General features: G+C 36.9%; 1 protein-coding gene across 11 annotated transcripts in view; it reads right to left on the bottom strand.

Moving 5' to 3' along the window:
* The window catches only part of OSBPL8 (oxysterol binding protein like 8), a 133,182-nt gene extending 129,982 nt beyond the window's left edge, over positions 1-3,200 (bottom strand). For 5 of the 11 annotated variants that reach the window (XM_072973358.1, XM_072973359.1, XM_072973360.1 and 2 more), the window contains exons 1-2: positions 3,120-3,200; positions 2,703-2,768 (exon numbers count right to left, since the gene is read on the bottom strand). The gene's annotated coding sequence lies outside the window, so the exon portion shown is untranslated. Of the gene's footprint in view, positions 1-1,555; positions 1,953-2,702; positions 2,769-3,119 lie in introns of those variants that run through there. The other 6 variants (XM_015247935.3, XM_031683310.2, XM_031683311.2 and 3 more) reach the window with 2 other exon arrangements.
* Positions 3,201-15,204: the final 12,004 nt, after the last annotated feature.

Genomic DNA, 15,204 nt, shown 5'->3' with positions numbered 1-15,204 from the left:
ACATTCTAACTGAAAAAAATGTAGCAGCATCTTTTCACAGATCGCAGATACAATAAACACGATTCAATGAAAGAGAAATAAACAATGACCATGTTTAATTAAACAGGCACTTCTAAGCATCTGTGTACACTGTATCGTGGCTCAAACGGTTCACATGGAATTTGACCGCAACAACTTAAGTTCCATAATTAAAGACCTAAAAGGTAGTTCTTATGTTTCAGCTATTCCCTTTCCCATTACTCTGAACAGGCATATTGTAGTCATTCCATACATAGTCGCTGTCAAAAATGGGGGAACAATTACTTGAAATCAGTTGTACTTTTAATAGCAGGCGAACTGCATGCCCTTACTCCTCCTTCCTCAACCTGTTTCACAACGCTAACATGTTAATAATTTCATTGCAAAACAAGCTCTAGCAAGCGTAGAAATTGACCATTGTCTATCAGCATGATCAAGTTTAGATGGCACCGGATGGTATGGACGGAGAAAACCTAACAAGCTAATTTTCACCGATGCTCCTCCCCAATCCTTGCTCTACTTGGATACTAAAGGAGGCGAAAAACTTCCAAATGATTATTTGAAAAGACCTAAAGTGGCACTAATTTGAGGCTAAATTTAAGGAGAAGTTAACAAAAACTAGTAAACATACACAGTGCATTCTAATACTACTTAGAAATCATTTGTCTTTGTGTCAAATAGACAAAAACTTCACTAAATTATTCACTTAAAGTGAATATTCTTATATCATCAGCTAGATACGTTTTCCCCATCTGTTTAGGAGCCCAAATTACCTATTATTTCAGGCGGCATTTAGATAAAATGAAATTGGGTATGTTCCCTAACGCAGATGTCTCTCCTAAGAGCGTTAAATGACTTTCGTGAATGGAAAATCTGCAAATACTGTTGCTTCGCCTCGGCGGGTCTGGAGTGGGTGGCTCAATGAACCAAAAGCACGCTCTTTGTGAAGCAACATGGAACCTGATTCCATTCTTGAGAAAGGGCTGAGAAACAAATATTAAATTTAAAAGTACAACAAAAGCTCCGCCTTCCTCCTACACTACGAGAAGGCCAGAGGAACTGAGGTTAATAGGAACAACATCGTGCCACTCGGCTCTGCAGGGCGGGTGCGGTCTGCGGTGCGTGGCACAGCCTCCTCTGGGGCTGTCACAGGAAAGGGAGCCTCGCCTAAACCGCAAGTGACAAAGCGCCAGCTCTCCAGGGCACGGGGGCTTCCGGCGAGACCCCCGCCGCCAGCCCAAACTTCAGGAGGAGGCAGACACTCAGGGCGATCCAAAAGCTCGCAGCGGCCCCCTGCCCCTGCCGCGGCTTTGTAAGGCTACAGACGCACCGACGGTGGGCCCCAAAACACTCCATCCTCGCCAGCCTTTGGAATTTCCCACTTCAAAAGGGGACAAAGGAGCCAAAGAGAAACTCCCCGGAGCGGGGTGCCCGGAGTCCCCGCCGGCCCGAACTCAGAACGTGAGGATCAGGGTGCAGTCGCCCGCAGGGGTGCGATCCCACCGCCCCCCAACTGAGGGGCGGGCGCGACACTCACCGGTGCGGAGCCCCGGAGAGGCGGGGCGCCAGAGGCCGGTTCTTCTGGGGCCCTGCACGCGTCCAGTCGGACCCTAACTTCTCTCGGCTGCAGTCGCCGGCGGCAGCTGGGGCGCGAGCCCAGACCAAGGGCGCGGTCTCGCCGCCGCGGAGGCAGGACCCGCGAAGGGGGCGGAAACTCCGGCCCCCTGGTCCAGGGCGGGGCGGGCCCCCACCTTCCCTCCCTCAGCCGGCTATCAGCGGCGGCCTCTGCCGCGACGAAAGCTAAGGCTGCAGCCGCCCGGGCTGCCGCTACCACCACCGCCCAGCCGGGAACGCGTCGCGGCCTAATGCTGTCATCGACCGCGTCGCCGCCTCTCTGGGCATCCAGAGCCGCCAAGATCCTTCACATTCGAGAGCCCTCCCTTCCCGGCCCCGCCCCTCGGCTAGCGGGCTCAGGCCACACCCCACGTGACGACGCGCGGAGGCGGTGGCGGAGACTCCTCCCCTGCGGGGCGGGCGTCAGCCGCGCGGGAGCAATTGTCAACACCTGGTTCTGGAGTCTTGCAGCCGTCAAACCGCCTCCGCACCCTTGAGGGCGGTCTCGGGAGGCGAACCCGCCGCGCCCGCCCCGCGCCTGCTGAGGCGAGGCCTTCGGGACCCGTCGTACAAGGCCTGCCTAATCTGAGGAGACAGCACGATAGAGCTCCGGGTAGGGCTCGGGACCCCACGCCCTCGGTGAGGCCGGGCGTGAGGCCCGCCTCCCCAGCCTGGGGCTTGCCTAAAGTTTCAGCCAGACAGGGGAAGAGGGCGTCGTGGTGTCTGGCTTGAAAAGCAGTAACCACTTGTCCCTATTTCTAATAGCACATTAATCGTGGCATTTAATGTACTGTTTTCTTCATTAGAGGTTTTTTTCGTTTCTTTTGAGGGTTTTGTTTGTTTGTTTTTTGGCTTTTTTGAGGAAAAGGTGGTACATTTTCTTCACGCTGGGATGAAAATAGCCTAGCAAATTTATTTTGGTTCCTAGTCATGTTCGGGATCCTTCCTGCCAATTTCATAGTCATTAAGTTTTACAATGTGTTGTGTTGGTATCAGTGTGAACAAATACACATGAATTTGGCGATTCGTTACATTTTTAAAATAAAATCTAATTTTTTTTTTTTTAGTACCTTAATTTTCGGATGTAACCTTCTGCCTTCCTTTTTAACCATGGTCCGGGGAACTCTCCCTCAACCCTATGAGTGAGAGAAAAAAGTAAAATGCTAGTCATTGAAAGACAGTAACAATACAGAAATAAGAAGTAGAAAACCAGGAAGATCTTAATCAAACCCTGCTAACAGTGAAGGCTCCATGAGAAAGCCATCTCTAAATTCCTTTTGTAATTCATTTTTCCTTCTAGCCCAGCCCTAAGGTTTTTTTCTTAAGTAGTTTTCATCACCTCATTACGTTATGTTAACAAGATGTCAAAAAGCATTCTGATCCGTTGGATACTTTGAAATGAATAAGGAATAGAGTTTGGCCTATATAATCCTTATTACTAAGATATTTCATAGAAACTCTAAGGAATCATGGACTTTAAGACTCACCATTATTTCATGTTACCCAAGAAAGAAGAGAAATACTGACAATTAAACTTTACGAAGCCACTGATTTTTTAAAGACACATCCTGAACTCAGAGATGTTAAAATGTGGAAAACAATGAGTCTTAGAATCCATCATATTGTAATGAACTGGTATTCCAATGAGAAGATTCTATGGGTTCTGTTCTGAAATCTGAGATATTGTACTTGTAGTTCAAATATATATGAGTGAAATTTATTATTCTGTGAATGACACAGTTTCAGCGAACCTAGTAACTTCGGAGTTTGTCAGCAGGTTGAAACATGTCTATTATTTTCAAGAGCAGAGTTTTTCAAAATTTTGTAATGAACTAGGCTAGAATGGAATAGAATATAAAAGATCAGAGTACATGTATAGTAAGGGCAAGAACTGCTTTGTGAAACTTTTGTTTCAGTTATAGGGGAGGATGTGTGTGTCCTATGTTGTGAATTAAAATGTATTTCTTATTGTGAATTGCAATCAAATAGATTTGAAGAAGAATGTTCCTAGAGCAAGGAAACTTGCAGACTGTACCATTGGGGCTGTTTCTTTGGTGCTTTTCCTTTAGGCTGGGAACTGAGACTAAAGATTAGAAAAAGGAGACACATTGCCTTGCCTAATCCTCTCCTGCCTCAGGCCACTTTCTTATATTGGCTGTTCAAAATAAAGAGTCATTTATTGAAATAGAAAGCACTGTACTGGAATCAAGGAGGCCTAGGTTATAGACTTAGCTAAATGGATATGTGGCTAGACAAATTACTCTCTGTATTTCAAGTTCTGATAAAAGTAAGGAGATGGACTACATGTTCTTTAAGGAATGATGTTCAACCCTATTTTCCAATGGATGATATTCACATTTAAAACAAGTAGCCATGGTATACCCAGGGTTATGCAAATTCTTGTCAAACTAGCTATAACTCCTTTCAGCCACACTTAAAAAAAAAATGAAAGAAAAGAAAATCAGAATCTAAGTGAAAGTAAAAATATTATAAGAAAATAAATGTAAGTATGTAACCGAACCAAACTTGGAGCTGCTCTCCCACGTGCGGAAAGCGAATATACTGACACCAGGTTGTGGTGAAGGAAAGTACAGCGTATTGCAAGGGACCCAGCTGGGACCAAGCAAGAGAATGGGCAGCTCAAGCTCGAAAGAGCCGGACTCCCCGCTGGTTTACAGGGAAGGATTTTTAAAGGCAAAGTGAGGGAGAGGGTCATAGGGTGTGCCTGATCAGCTTGAGGACATCCTTCTGATTGGTTGGTGAAGTAACAGGATAGTATTTTGGGGAGTCGACATCATCATCCTGATTTCAACAGATCTGGGGTCTAAGAGCTGGTGGTTGGCAGTTAACTTCTACCTGGTGGGGTTTTTAGTATCTGTAAAACAACTCAAGGTTATGGCTCAAGATATTATCTATAGCCCTTGAGGAAGAACTAAAGGTCCTTGACTTTGTTTTATGGCTGAACTATTATTTTATCTTGCTTGACTGTTTTCCTTTGTTTCTGCATTTTCTCATTTCTCTGATTAATTTGCTCTTTGGAACTTGGGGAAGGCCTAAAAAGCTAAAGGTTTTCAATAAACAAGAGGTAAGTCTTATTTGTAGAAGGTGGGATGCAGGGGTCTGTCTCTGGGAAAGCCTTGTAGGGTTCTACTCAGTTTCAAGTATAATCCTCCATAATCTTCTATATTTTAACTACCACTGGTAATAGTTACTTGTCATGAGTAACTAATGATTTTAACATACCTCACAATTGATTGCAGCAAAATGGTTTATCAATACACTACAGTTGAAAAATATATGCTTTTCAGATCCTTCTAAATCTGATATTCCATGATTCCAGGAAGTAGTCATTCAATCTAGCATTTTCAGTGTAATCACAACATAAGCAGAAGTATAATATGGGATCTTGCACTGTAACTGAAAAATATTTGATAACTTCCGTTTGCTGTTAAGAGACACTGCAAATTTGCTACTCTTAAAATGATTTTAAGAATAGTATTTTAAACTAAAACTTTTTATTGCAACCAATTTAAACTCCAATGAGAATTCATCCTTTTTGCCTAGTGTTTAATTAATTATACATTTCTAAGAATGAGAAGTTCTTTTTTCCAAATCAGTTTAAGCACCGACAGGCATGATTATCTTTCCCGCAGAAAACTCTGACCTAGAATGTGAGAAATTTTGCTTGAGGTATTTTTTCCTCCTTTAGCCTTCCATTTAGACACTTATGTTGCCAAAGTTTACTAAAGAGGATTTTAGGTTAAAATCCTCATTTTCTAGAAGAAGACTGAAATTGAAAGCAACCACAAACATAAGGTATTCAGCACAACTCTGAAGACTGTGGTAGATTGTATTATTACTTTTGGTCATACTCCTTGCTCTAGCCAATTATTTGTGAGTGGATGTGACACATGCTAACTTCTTTAATAAATTTTACTGCAGCATTCAGGCCATTCTCTTAGTCTTGTGCTGCCTGTCATGAGAAAAGCTTGTTCAAAATAGGGTTTCAAAATAAGAAAATATGTGGAACAGACCTGAAATTGACCTTTACCTCAGAGAGCAGTACTGCATCAGCTGACCTGCAGCTACTAACATGAAACAAGAATAAAACATAAATATTTGTTCTAAATCACAGAGATTTTTGAAATTGTTATATAGCATAATTTTGCAGATCTTCTAAACTGAATTTGACCTAACAGATCAGTGGTTCAAAGATGAAATGCACTATAGAACAATATTTAAACTTCTATTTAATAAAATAAAAGAATACACATCTATAAAATAGTCAAGCAGATATTTGATAAACAGCCAACTAAAATTTATGTTAAAAATGAGTGTATTCCTAAAATCTACAGATTTGCTTGCAAAATACTTGCATATTGATTTTAAGCATTTCTGTTTACTATTATATATTTTAAGGAAATATCCCTCCAGGAAAATTGGAATAATAAGCTGTAAAGAAGAATACAGGCTTTTTTTTCCTTGCAGTATCATAGACTAGGTACTTCAGTCAGTGATCACACGGAAAACAAATTTCTGGGAAAATATTTTTTAAATCTTATTAAATACATTAATTAACTGGCAATAAAGTAAGAAATTATTAGATCAAAAATACTAAATGAAGGCAGAAACCAGAGAGTTGAGCAGAGCCTAAAGCCAACCTTTAGCCCTTGGGCATTTGCCGAACCCAGTTAACATGAGCTTTTTATGCTCTTATTAGAGACAAAACCCATGACCTGCCTTATATACAGAGAGAGAGAGAGAGAGAGAGAGAGAGAGAGAGAGAGAGAAATATAGTCCTGGGGATTATTCATTCAGTATAATCAGGTACTAGAAATAAACTTCCCCTTTACCAGCCCCAAGTCTACAAAGAAAATTTAGTGTCTTAAACTTTAGCACCTATGATCAAGGGAAAAGCAAAATCATATCTGAGAATTTGGAGTCAGTCTAGCTCTCACACAAAAATGTAACTTGAGTTCGTACTACCTAGATGATCCTAACACATCTTAAACTGATAATTTAATTAGTAATTATTTTTGATTGATAGTGCTCTCAGACATCTGGCAGAAGCAAATGCCAATCCTCTCTGGAGGAGCTCATCTTAATCTTTTTTTTTTTTACAGCTTTATAATTTATTAATTATTTAAGAAGACTTATCTCTTCCTCTTTTTTTTTTTTACATTTTTTATTGATTCATAATCATTTTACAGTGTTGTGTCAAATTCCAGTGTTCAGCGCAATTTTTCAGTCATCTTAATCTTAAGCCTTCAAGGATGCTTATAAATAAAATTCTGAGGAAAATGAGCAGCTCACCTTTTAAAAATAACAAGCACAAAAGAAAATAAGACACCATTAGTGAAAAACAATACAAACATAAGATAGCAGCAACAGATTTAAAATGGCTTCAGATACTGAAATTACTAAAATAAATTTTACTTAGAAATATATAAAGTATAAATAAGGCAATATAAAAATAAGCTTGAAAATATGTACAGAGAACAAGAAACTATAAAGAATTACTGAAGATATTTGAAAAAATTGAACTTAGTGAATTGAAAAATATAAAATATTAAAATTTAAAATTCAGTGGGCAAGTTTAATAGTCTATTTGACACAGAAGAAGTACAATTTAGTGAACTGGGAAATAGGGATGAAGAAATTATCGCAAATGCAACAGAAAAAGAAAAAGAAATGAAAAGTATGAGAGACTTTAACTGACATAGACAACATTTTGAGAAGATCTAAAATAATTCTAATTGTAGCTCCAGAAGAATAGGGAAGAGAAAATGGGGCAGAGGCAGTATTTGACAAGATAATGGATGAGAACTTTCCAGAACTGATGAAAGACTCCAACTTACAGACTTATTTTAAATCCCACACAAGTTAAAGAATAATAAATTCACACTTAGGTACCTTATAGTGAAATTCTAGAGCACCATAAACAAAAAAGAAAACTTTAAAAGTAGCAGAGGAAAAAAAGTACAGATTATCCTCAAAAGTATCTGATAACTAACTTTTCGTCAGTAACAACAGAAACCAAAAGAAGATGGAATAATATCTTCAATGGGCTAAAAGAAGATGACAGCCTAGAATTCAATACCCAGTGAAAAGATCTTTCAAGAATGAGGCAAAAATAAAGGCATTTTTAAGCAAGCAAGAGCAGAATTTGCTACTAATAGGTTCTCACTAACAAAGTCTAAAGAAATTTCTCTTTTCAGGTAAAAATAAAATGATCCCAAATGGGAGGTCTGAGAATTGAGACTAAAGGAAAAGCATTGAAGTGGTAAATATTTGCATAAATCTAAAATGTATTGACTATGCAAAACAGTAAGAATTGTTAAAAATATTTTAATAACATTTTTAAAAGAAAAAATAATCACTCATATGCCTAACAGCAGAATAAGTCTAGTCAGATTCTCACTTTACACCTACTGTTAAACAGACTTTGTCAGACCAAGTATGTCACCCATTTGTGTTATTATCTCCATCTAGTAAATGCCTTTAAGAACAAAAAAGCACTAAACATTTCCTTTCTTCCCCCTCTTTTCTCATCCATATAGGTAAAATTGTATTAATATTTTATTGGTATTCTCTTTTTAAATAACTGTACTGGTGCAGCACTTTAAGTGTTTTTCTTCATAATGACATTCTTAGTTCAAATTTGCATAATGTACCAATGAGGATGACTTATTAATAACCAGACTAAGAAATTATCATGTATTTAGGAGATCATGAGTTAGAGTAATAAGAAGCAGAATTATATACTATTTTTCACATAACTATGAAGCATTAATGATTCCCACCACAGAAGTCTAAAAATGAAAGTTCATCATAACAAATTATATAATTATGCATTCATAGGTTAAGGACAATGAAGTCTTATTGAAAAGCTCTGCCTACTCTTCCACCCACATCGCCTATTCAAAAATGAGGTGCATGCTGTGACTTTTAACACCATCTCTGGAAATAGATATAAATTTATGCTCAGGTGTGAGGATTGATGCCTGAGTTTTAGTTCAGCTCAGAGGGCACCCTAAACTCCAAATAAATTTTTAAAAGAAGAAGAACCCCTTTCTTTCTGATAACTACCAGACTACACATTCCCAGTTGTAAACAGTGTTTTTCATTTCTATTTTAGAAGAGTCTATAAAATGCTGTTTATCACAATTACGTAAACATGGAAAACACAGAACACACAATCCCTTAAATTTTCAAAATTGTGATAACTAAAATGCAAAGAAATTACACCTTATTTTTTTTACCAAAGCTTTACTCTTTTCCTCAACTACATGAGATTATTCAAAATATGCTTATTTCTATAATACTTTCTTGATAAAACTATGATTTCACTGAAGAACGTCCAAATGACTTTTATGTCTTTATATCTTTTAACATATAAAAGATTATATATTACTAGTATGGATTTTTCCAGTTAACTTTGTCCAACCTGTATTTATATTAAACTTTCTGAGTGGTCACAAGTAATTCAGTTTGTATGAACCAAATTGTGCCTTAATTTTTTCAATTTAATAAGGTATCATTTTTACTGGGTCAGAGGTACATCCTATTTACAAAAAAGAGAAAAAAAATTACCAAGAATCCATAGGTTACTCCACCTCTTTCCTGAAATGAATGGGAAGCTAGCAAGAGATCTCACCCTATAAACTAACAGCGTTTCAAAACTGACCTTTCTGCTGTTCTCTGCTGGGAGTGAAGGTGCTATGCACCAACATTATCAGGTAGCAACCATCTACCCCCCCAGTCCCCCCAACAAGGGCAGGTCCTACCTAACCTAGATATCTTCTACCAGATATCCTCGGTATTTAGTGTCTCTCCTACCCATCTAGAACACTGGTCCCCAGATATGGCAAAGTAGAGTAAAAAGGTACCTAACCTATACTCTGTCTGTCTTGTGTGTTCCAGTCACGTTCATCCCTCTGTTCTAGGTCTGATTGATTCTCCTTTAATTGTTTTCAGTCAGTTCCTGTGGGAGCTTTACTTTTGCCTGGTATTCTAACAGACACAGTTGAGACCTGACTTCCAATGCCATTCCTCCAGTCATTTCCTTTAACCATTAATCATTGTAACCCCCTCCTGGAAATGGACTGGAGTTGGCACAGCTCCATTTAATTACATTCTGAGTGTCAGCTCCTTTCTAGAGATCACCTCTGGTGGTCTGTCATTGTTAATTACTTCCCACTAACTTCCTTTTGCTGTTAGCAGATAGTCTTGGACCTGACATCATTTACATTCTTATCCTACCCCCTCCCTTAAATTATTACAAAAGAGTACACTATATAAATACAATGATCTAAACTAAGAACAGGGAAAATTCTAGAAGATAATGACCTTTATTCACAAAGAAAGACAAGCTAAAAAAAGGAGGGCACTGTTATGGATTAAAAGAGATTTATCAGACATCAACCAAATGCAATATATGGACCTTTTTAGATTCTGATTCAAACAAACCACTTTTATAAAAAGACATTAGTGAGACAATCAGGAAAATTTTAATACTGACTGCATATTACATGATATTAAGGAATTATTAATTGTTTTAGGTGTGGTAATGGTATGTGATTATATATTTTTTTAATGTCTCATTTCTTAGAGGCACATACTCTAAACTATAACTGTGTCCCTTCTTTAGAAAAAAAAACCTTTGAAATATATTACTTTCTTTTCTCTACCTATAGGTCAGGTTAGTGGGAATGTACTGTACAACTATTACTTATTTTCTACCCTTACCCAAATACAGTAATCATTTCCTCTTTATCATGTCTATGATGTGTTTGAGGAAAAGTTTTCAAATCAGAAGCAACTCATGCTACCTATTATTTGCTCCAAACCTCTATTAAACCACTTTGAAAATCCTAACATAATATAACCTGTGGTCACTAAATCTGATTGAGCATGTTAATATGTTCAGATTTATACAAGGCATTCTGCAAATACAGATTACTCTGGAGAGGCTAAGAAGCAGATGCACTGATCTCCTTGTCATTCACATGATTCAGCTACAAATAGAATTTGAACAGATTCCAAATGCACAACTGTCGAGTTCATAAAAAGTAGCAAAAAATGTCAAGTAAAAGTTTAGGCTCTGCTTTGAATAGTACTGACATCTGAAAAAAAGTCAGAAGTATTCTGTTAATGTTTTATTCCTTCAGTGCTTATTATATGACAAGAACAAAGAACTTTCATTTCATGCATAGATGTTCCTATTAGGTTAGAGGTGATAATTTAGAAACTGTTATGAGTCAGTATTACTGTTAGGTCCAGAAAATTCTCAAAAATCACTTCAATCAATATTATAAAGTTTATTAATACAAATTTGACTCACTGAAGTAGTGTAGTGTATCGGAGTTGAGCTCCAACTCTGAAGTCAGATCTCAGTTCTAATCCTAGCCGTATCATTTATACTAACTAACTAACATTTAAATAACTAACCTTACAAGGCTCTTTTCCTCATCTGTAAGGTGGAGTTGGAAAAAAAATCTGTTTTACAATGTTGTTAGAAGAATTACAGAACTCAAGAAATATGAATTGTTGATTACTATCTTTTGAGACTATGACATTCTGCACAATATTGCTCTACTCAGTTGTAAGAAAATTATACATAGACTATACACTCTACCAACCTTCCATTGATACCAAAGCTTTTGCAGCAACTGGCCTACTTCTGAGAATTATGAAATATACATAGAGGAGCATAACGTCAGGCCATGAGAACAGATTTATTTAAGAATCTGGACAATCTTCAATTTATTTTAGAATCTGGACACATCGATCTCACATGTGATGTAAGAGTGAAAGCCACTTCTTCAGCAACCAGGAAATAGACTCAATTTCAGAGTTGTGTTTTCCATTCAAGTAAGGCTTCCAACCAGACCACCTCTTAAGATAAGTGGAGTCAACACTCTAAGCCAGTCACGTCTTGCCATACTTCTTTCTTAAGTACAGTGAATCATAGTAAAACAAAATTAGTCTTTAAGCACAAATGCATACATTTCCTTATTTTTTTGCCTTCCCAGTTAGCAACCCAGAACATCTTATCTATGACTTTTGATAGACGTAAAAATGGCTATTTGAAATCTTTCTTTGAAAGTATTAAATGTGTTGATCAATTCAAGATAAACATTTTGACTAGAATATTTATAGGTAATGTAGTATATTTTTCTATAACATCTTTCATGCTGTTTGATTGATGACAATCATTGATGCTTAGACTGATAACAGAATTAATGACATGGCAGTCTTATCCCAACTTTATAAACTTGTGACTAAGGAATAATTTATATGATATTACTTTAACACTATACGAATGTCTACTTCCCCTTCAAACATAAAGCTCATCCTTTGATACCCGTTAAAAACCCTAACAAGAACCAATAATTTCAATAAGAATTGTAATATAATTCTAATTTCCTCATTCTTTCTATATTCTGACCTTATTCAGTAAACTAGAGCTTGCCTTTATTACCTGGAACTCTTTGGTTACCCTGAAATATGGTTCCTACAGGAAAGGAAAAATAATTTTTCAAGTTTTAGTTACTCTTTTCAGAGTAAAGATATTTTGGAGACAAATGGGAAAATCTGAATTTGAGTTTTTAGGTAAGATGAAAATGTATTGATTTGAAAAGGTAGAGATTGTTAATTTTAAAAAGGTAGCTAGGTTACAAAATTGGACATCGAGTATGATACCACTTTGGTTAAAAATACATATTTATATGCCTATGTAAAGATAAAGATACAGAAAGATATATGATAAGCTGTTAACAGCGGTAAACTCTGAATAGAGAATACTGTAGTTTTTATTTTCCTATTTTGCTTATATATAGTTTCAACTTTCTAACATGCATAAAAAATCACTATTTCCTACTGAGCCTACATACAGCTTCTGAATCATTGTCAACACGAGACTGTACGTTCCAGCTTGGGAGATTGCCAGGGCACCAGCCTATCTAGTTACTTCTTCAAAGCCTCTCTTTGCCTGCTAATTACCTTTATCTGTGCGTCTCACCTATGGCTTGGAAGGGCTGCCTTAGCACTAGATCCACACAGACTTTTCACCTTACTATCATCACCAATTGACAACTTCTTTCTCTGTCTCTTTTTTGCCTTTGGGCAGAAATTCTCTTCTTTAGTTTTTATTTATGTCATCATATTTTCTTAGTTTTCCACCTATTTTTCTGACTCTTTCTTAGTCTCCTTTGCAAGTTTATCTTTCTCTGCTCTTTCTTTAATTGCTCCCAAATTCCATACTCAGGCCTCTTCTTTTTTCACTCCATATCTTCTTCATAGAAAAGGGAGGAGAAATAGATTTTGTGTTCTAACTCTTTTTAATCTATCAAATATATATTTCTAGCCTAATCCTCTCTCCTGTGTAATGTAATCATATAAAGAATCACTAATTATTATAATCTCATTAGACATTTTACTTCAAATATGTCTAAAACTTAAGTCATTATCTCCATTTATGCATTGATTTTTCAGTGGTTACTGAGTGCCTTCTGAGAGTCAGATTATGATAGGGAATGAATATATACTATCCTGAGTAAAATAGGCATGGCTAGAAATTAAAATGAAGAAGTAAATAGAGGCCAGATTCTGTAGGAAGTTACATGGCATGGTTAGAGTTTTAGATTTTATTTGGAGTGCAATAGGAAACGACTGGACTGTTTTTAGCAGGTAAGTGAACTGATCAAAACTGCTTATTAAAAAGATAGCTTCTCTGTAGAAGACTGAAGGAGGGTAAAAGAGAAAGCAAAGAGATAGGAGATTAGTGCAAAAGCCCAGGCAAGAGCTAAATGTGACCTAAAATAGGATGAAGCTATGTTTTGGAGAAAGGATAGGTTTTTTTGTTTGGTTGTTTTTTTTTTTTTTCTTTGAGGGGGAAGATAATTAAGTTTGTTTGTTTGTTTGTTTGTTTAATTTATTTAGAGAACGTGCTGGGGATTGAACCCAGGACCTTGTGCATGTTAAGCATGCAGTCTACCACTTGAGCTATAACCTCCCCCGCAAGAAAGGATAGGTTTTGTTGTTAGCTTGATTTAGGGGTTGAAGAAGGGAAGATCAATAATTATTTTCAAGTTCTGACTTCAGACATTGGGAAGATTGGAGAGAGGATCTGAATAGACTTTTTTTAAGAAGACATACGGATGGCCAGTATATACATGAAAAGATGCTCAGTATCACTAATCATCAGGGAAATACAAATCAAAACCACAGAGATACCACTTAAAACCTGTTGGAATGGCTATTATTAAAAACAAGAAATAACAAGTGTTGCCAAGGATGTGGAAAAAAGGGAACCCTCATGTAGGAATGTAATTGATGCAGCTACTGTGGAAAACAGTATGGAGTTTTCTCAAAAAATTAAAATTGGTAACTACCATATGACCCGGCAATTCCACTTCTGAAAATTTATCTGAAGAAAATGAATAACAAATTGAAAAAGATATCTGCACCTCCATGTTTACCGCAGTATTATTTACAATAGCCAAGGCATGGAAACAACCTAAGTGTCCACTGCTGGATGAATAGGTAAAGAAAATGTGCTATAAGAAAGAAGGAAATCCTGACATTTGTGACAACGTGAATAGATCTCGAAGATATTGTGCTAAGTGAAATAAGTCAGATGGAGAAAAATAAATACCATATGATCTCATTTATATGTAGAATCTAAAAATAAAAAAAAACACCCAAACTCATACATAGAACAGATTGGTGGTTGCCAGAGTGCCAGAGGCAGGGAGTGGGGATGGACGAAGTGTGTGAAGGTGATCAAAAGGTACAAACTTCTAGTTATAAAATAAATAAGTCCTGGGGATGTAATGTATAGCATGGTGACCATAGCTAATCATACTGTATTGTGTATTTGGAAGTCGCTATGAGAGTAGATATTAAAAGTTCTCATCATAAGAAAAAAATTGAACCTGTGTGTGGTGATGGTTGTTATTGTATTATTTTGCAATATATACAAACATTGAATTATTATATTGTACGCTTGAAACTGATAAGTAAGTTTTATCTCCATTTTTAAAAAAGCTCTTAATTTCATTGATCTTCTCTATTGTTTTTTTAGTTTCTATATCATTTATTTCCACTCTGATCTTTGTTCCCTTCTACTATTTTTAGGCTTTGTTTTTCTTTTTCTAGTTTATTGAGGGGTAAATTAGGATGTTTATTTGTGATCTTTCTTGTTTCTTTTGTTTTAATTTATTTTTGTCCTTTAAAAAAATTTCTTTTGGTGGGGGGAGGTTATTAGGTTTGTTTATTTTATTATTTTTTTTTTATGGAAGTACTAGGGATTGAATCCAGGACCTTGTGCATGCTAAGCACACACTCTACCACTGAGCTATATACCCTTACCCCCAATCTTTCTTGTTTCTTAATGTAGACATTTATTGCCCTGAACTTCCCTCTTACAACTGCTATTGCTACATTCCATAAGTTTTGATATATTCTATTTCTATTTTCATTTTTCTCAAGGTACTTTTTAAAACTTTTCTTTTGACATCTTCTTTGACCCGTCAGTTGTTCAGTAGCATGTTGTTTAATCCCCACATA

This window comes from Vicugna pacos, chromosome 12 (genome assembly GCF_048564905.1).
Source record: "Vicugna pacos chromosome 12, VicPac4, whole genome shotgun sequence".
In the NCBI taxonomy this organism is placed as follows: Eukaryota; Metazoa; Chordata; class Mammalia; order Artiodactyla; family Camelidae; genus Vicugna; species Vicugna pacos.
This window is presented reverse-complemented; position numbering and strand designations above follow the sequence as displayed.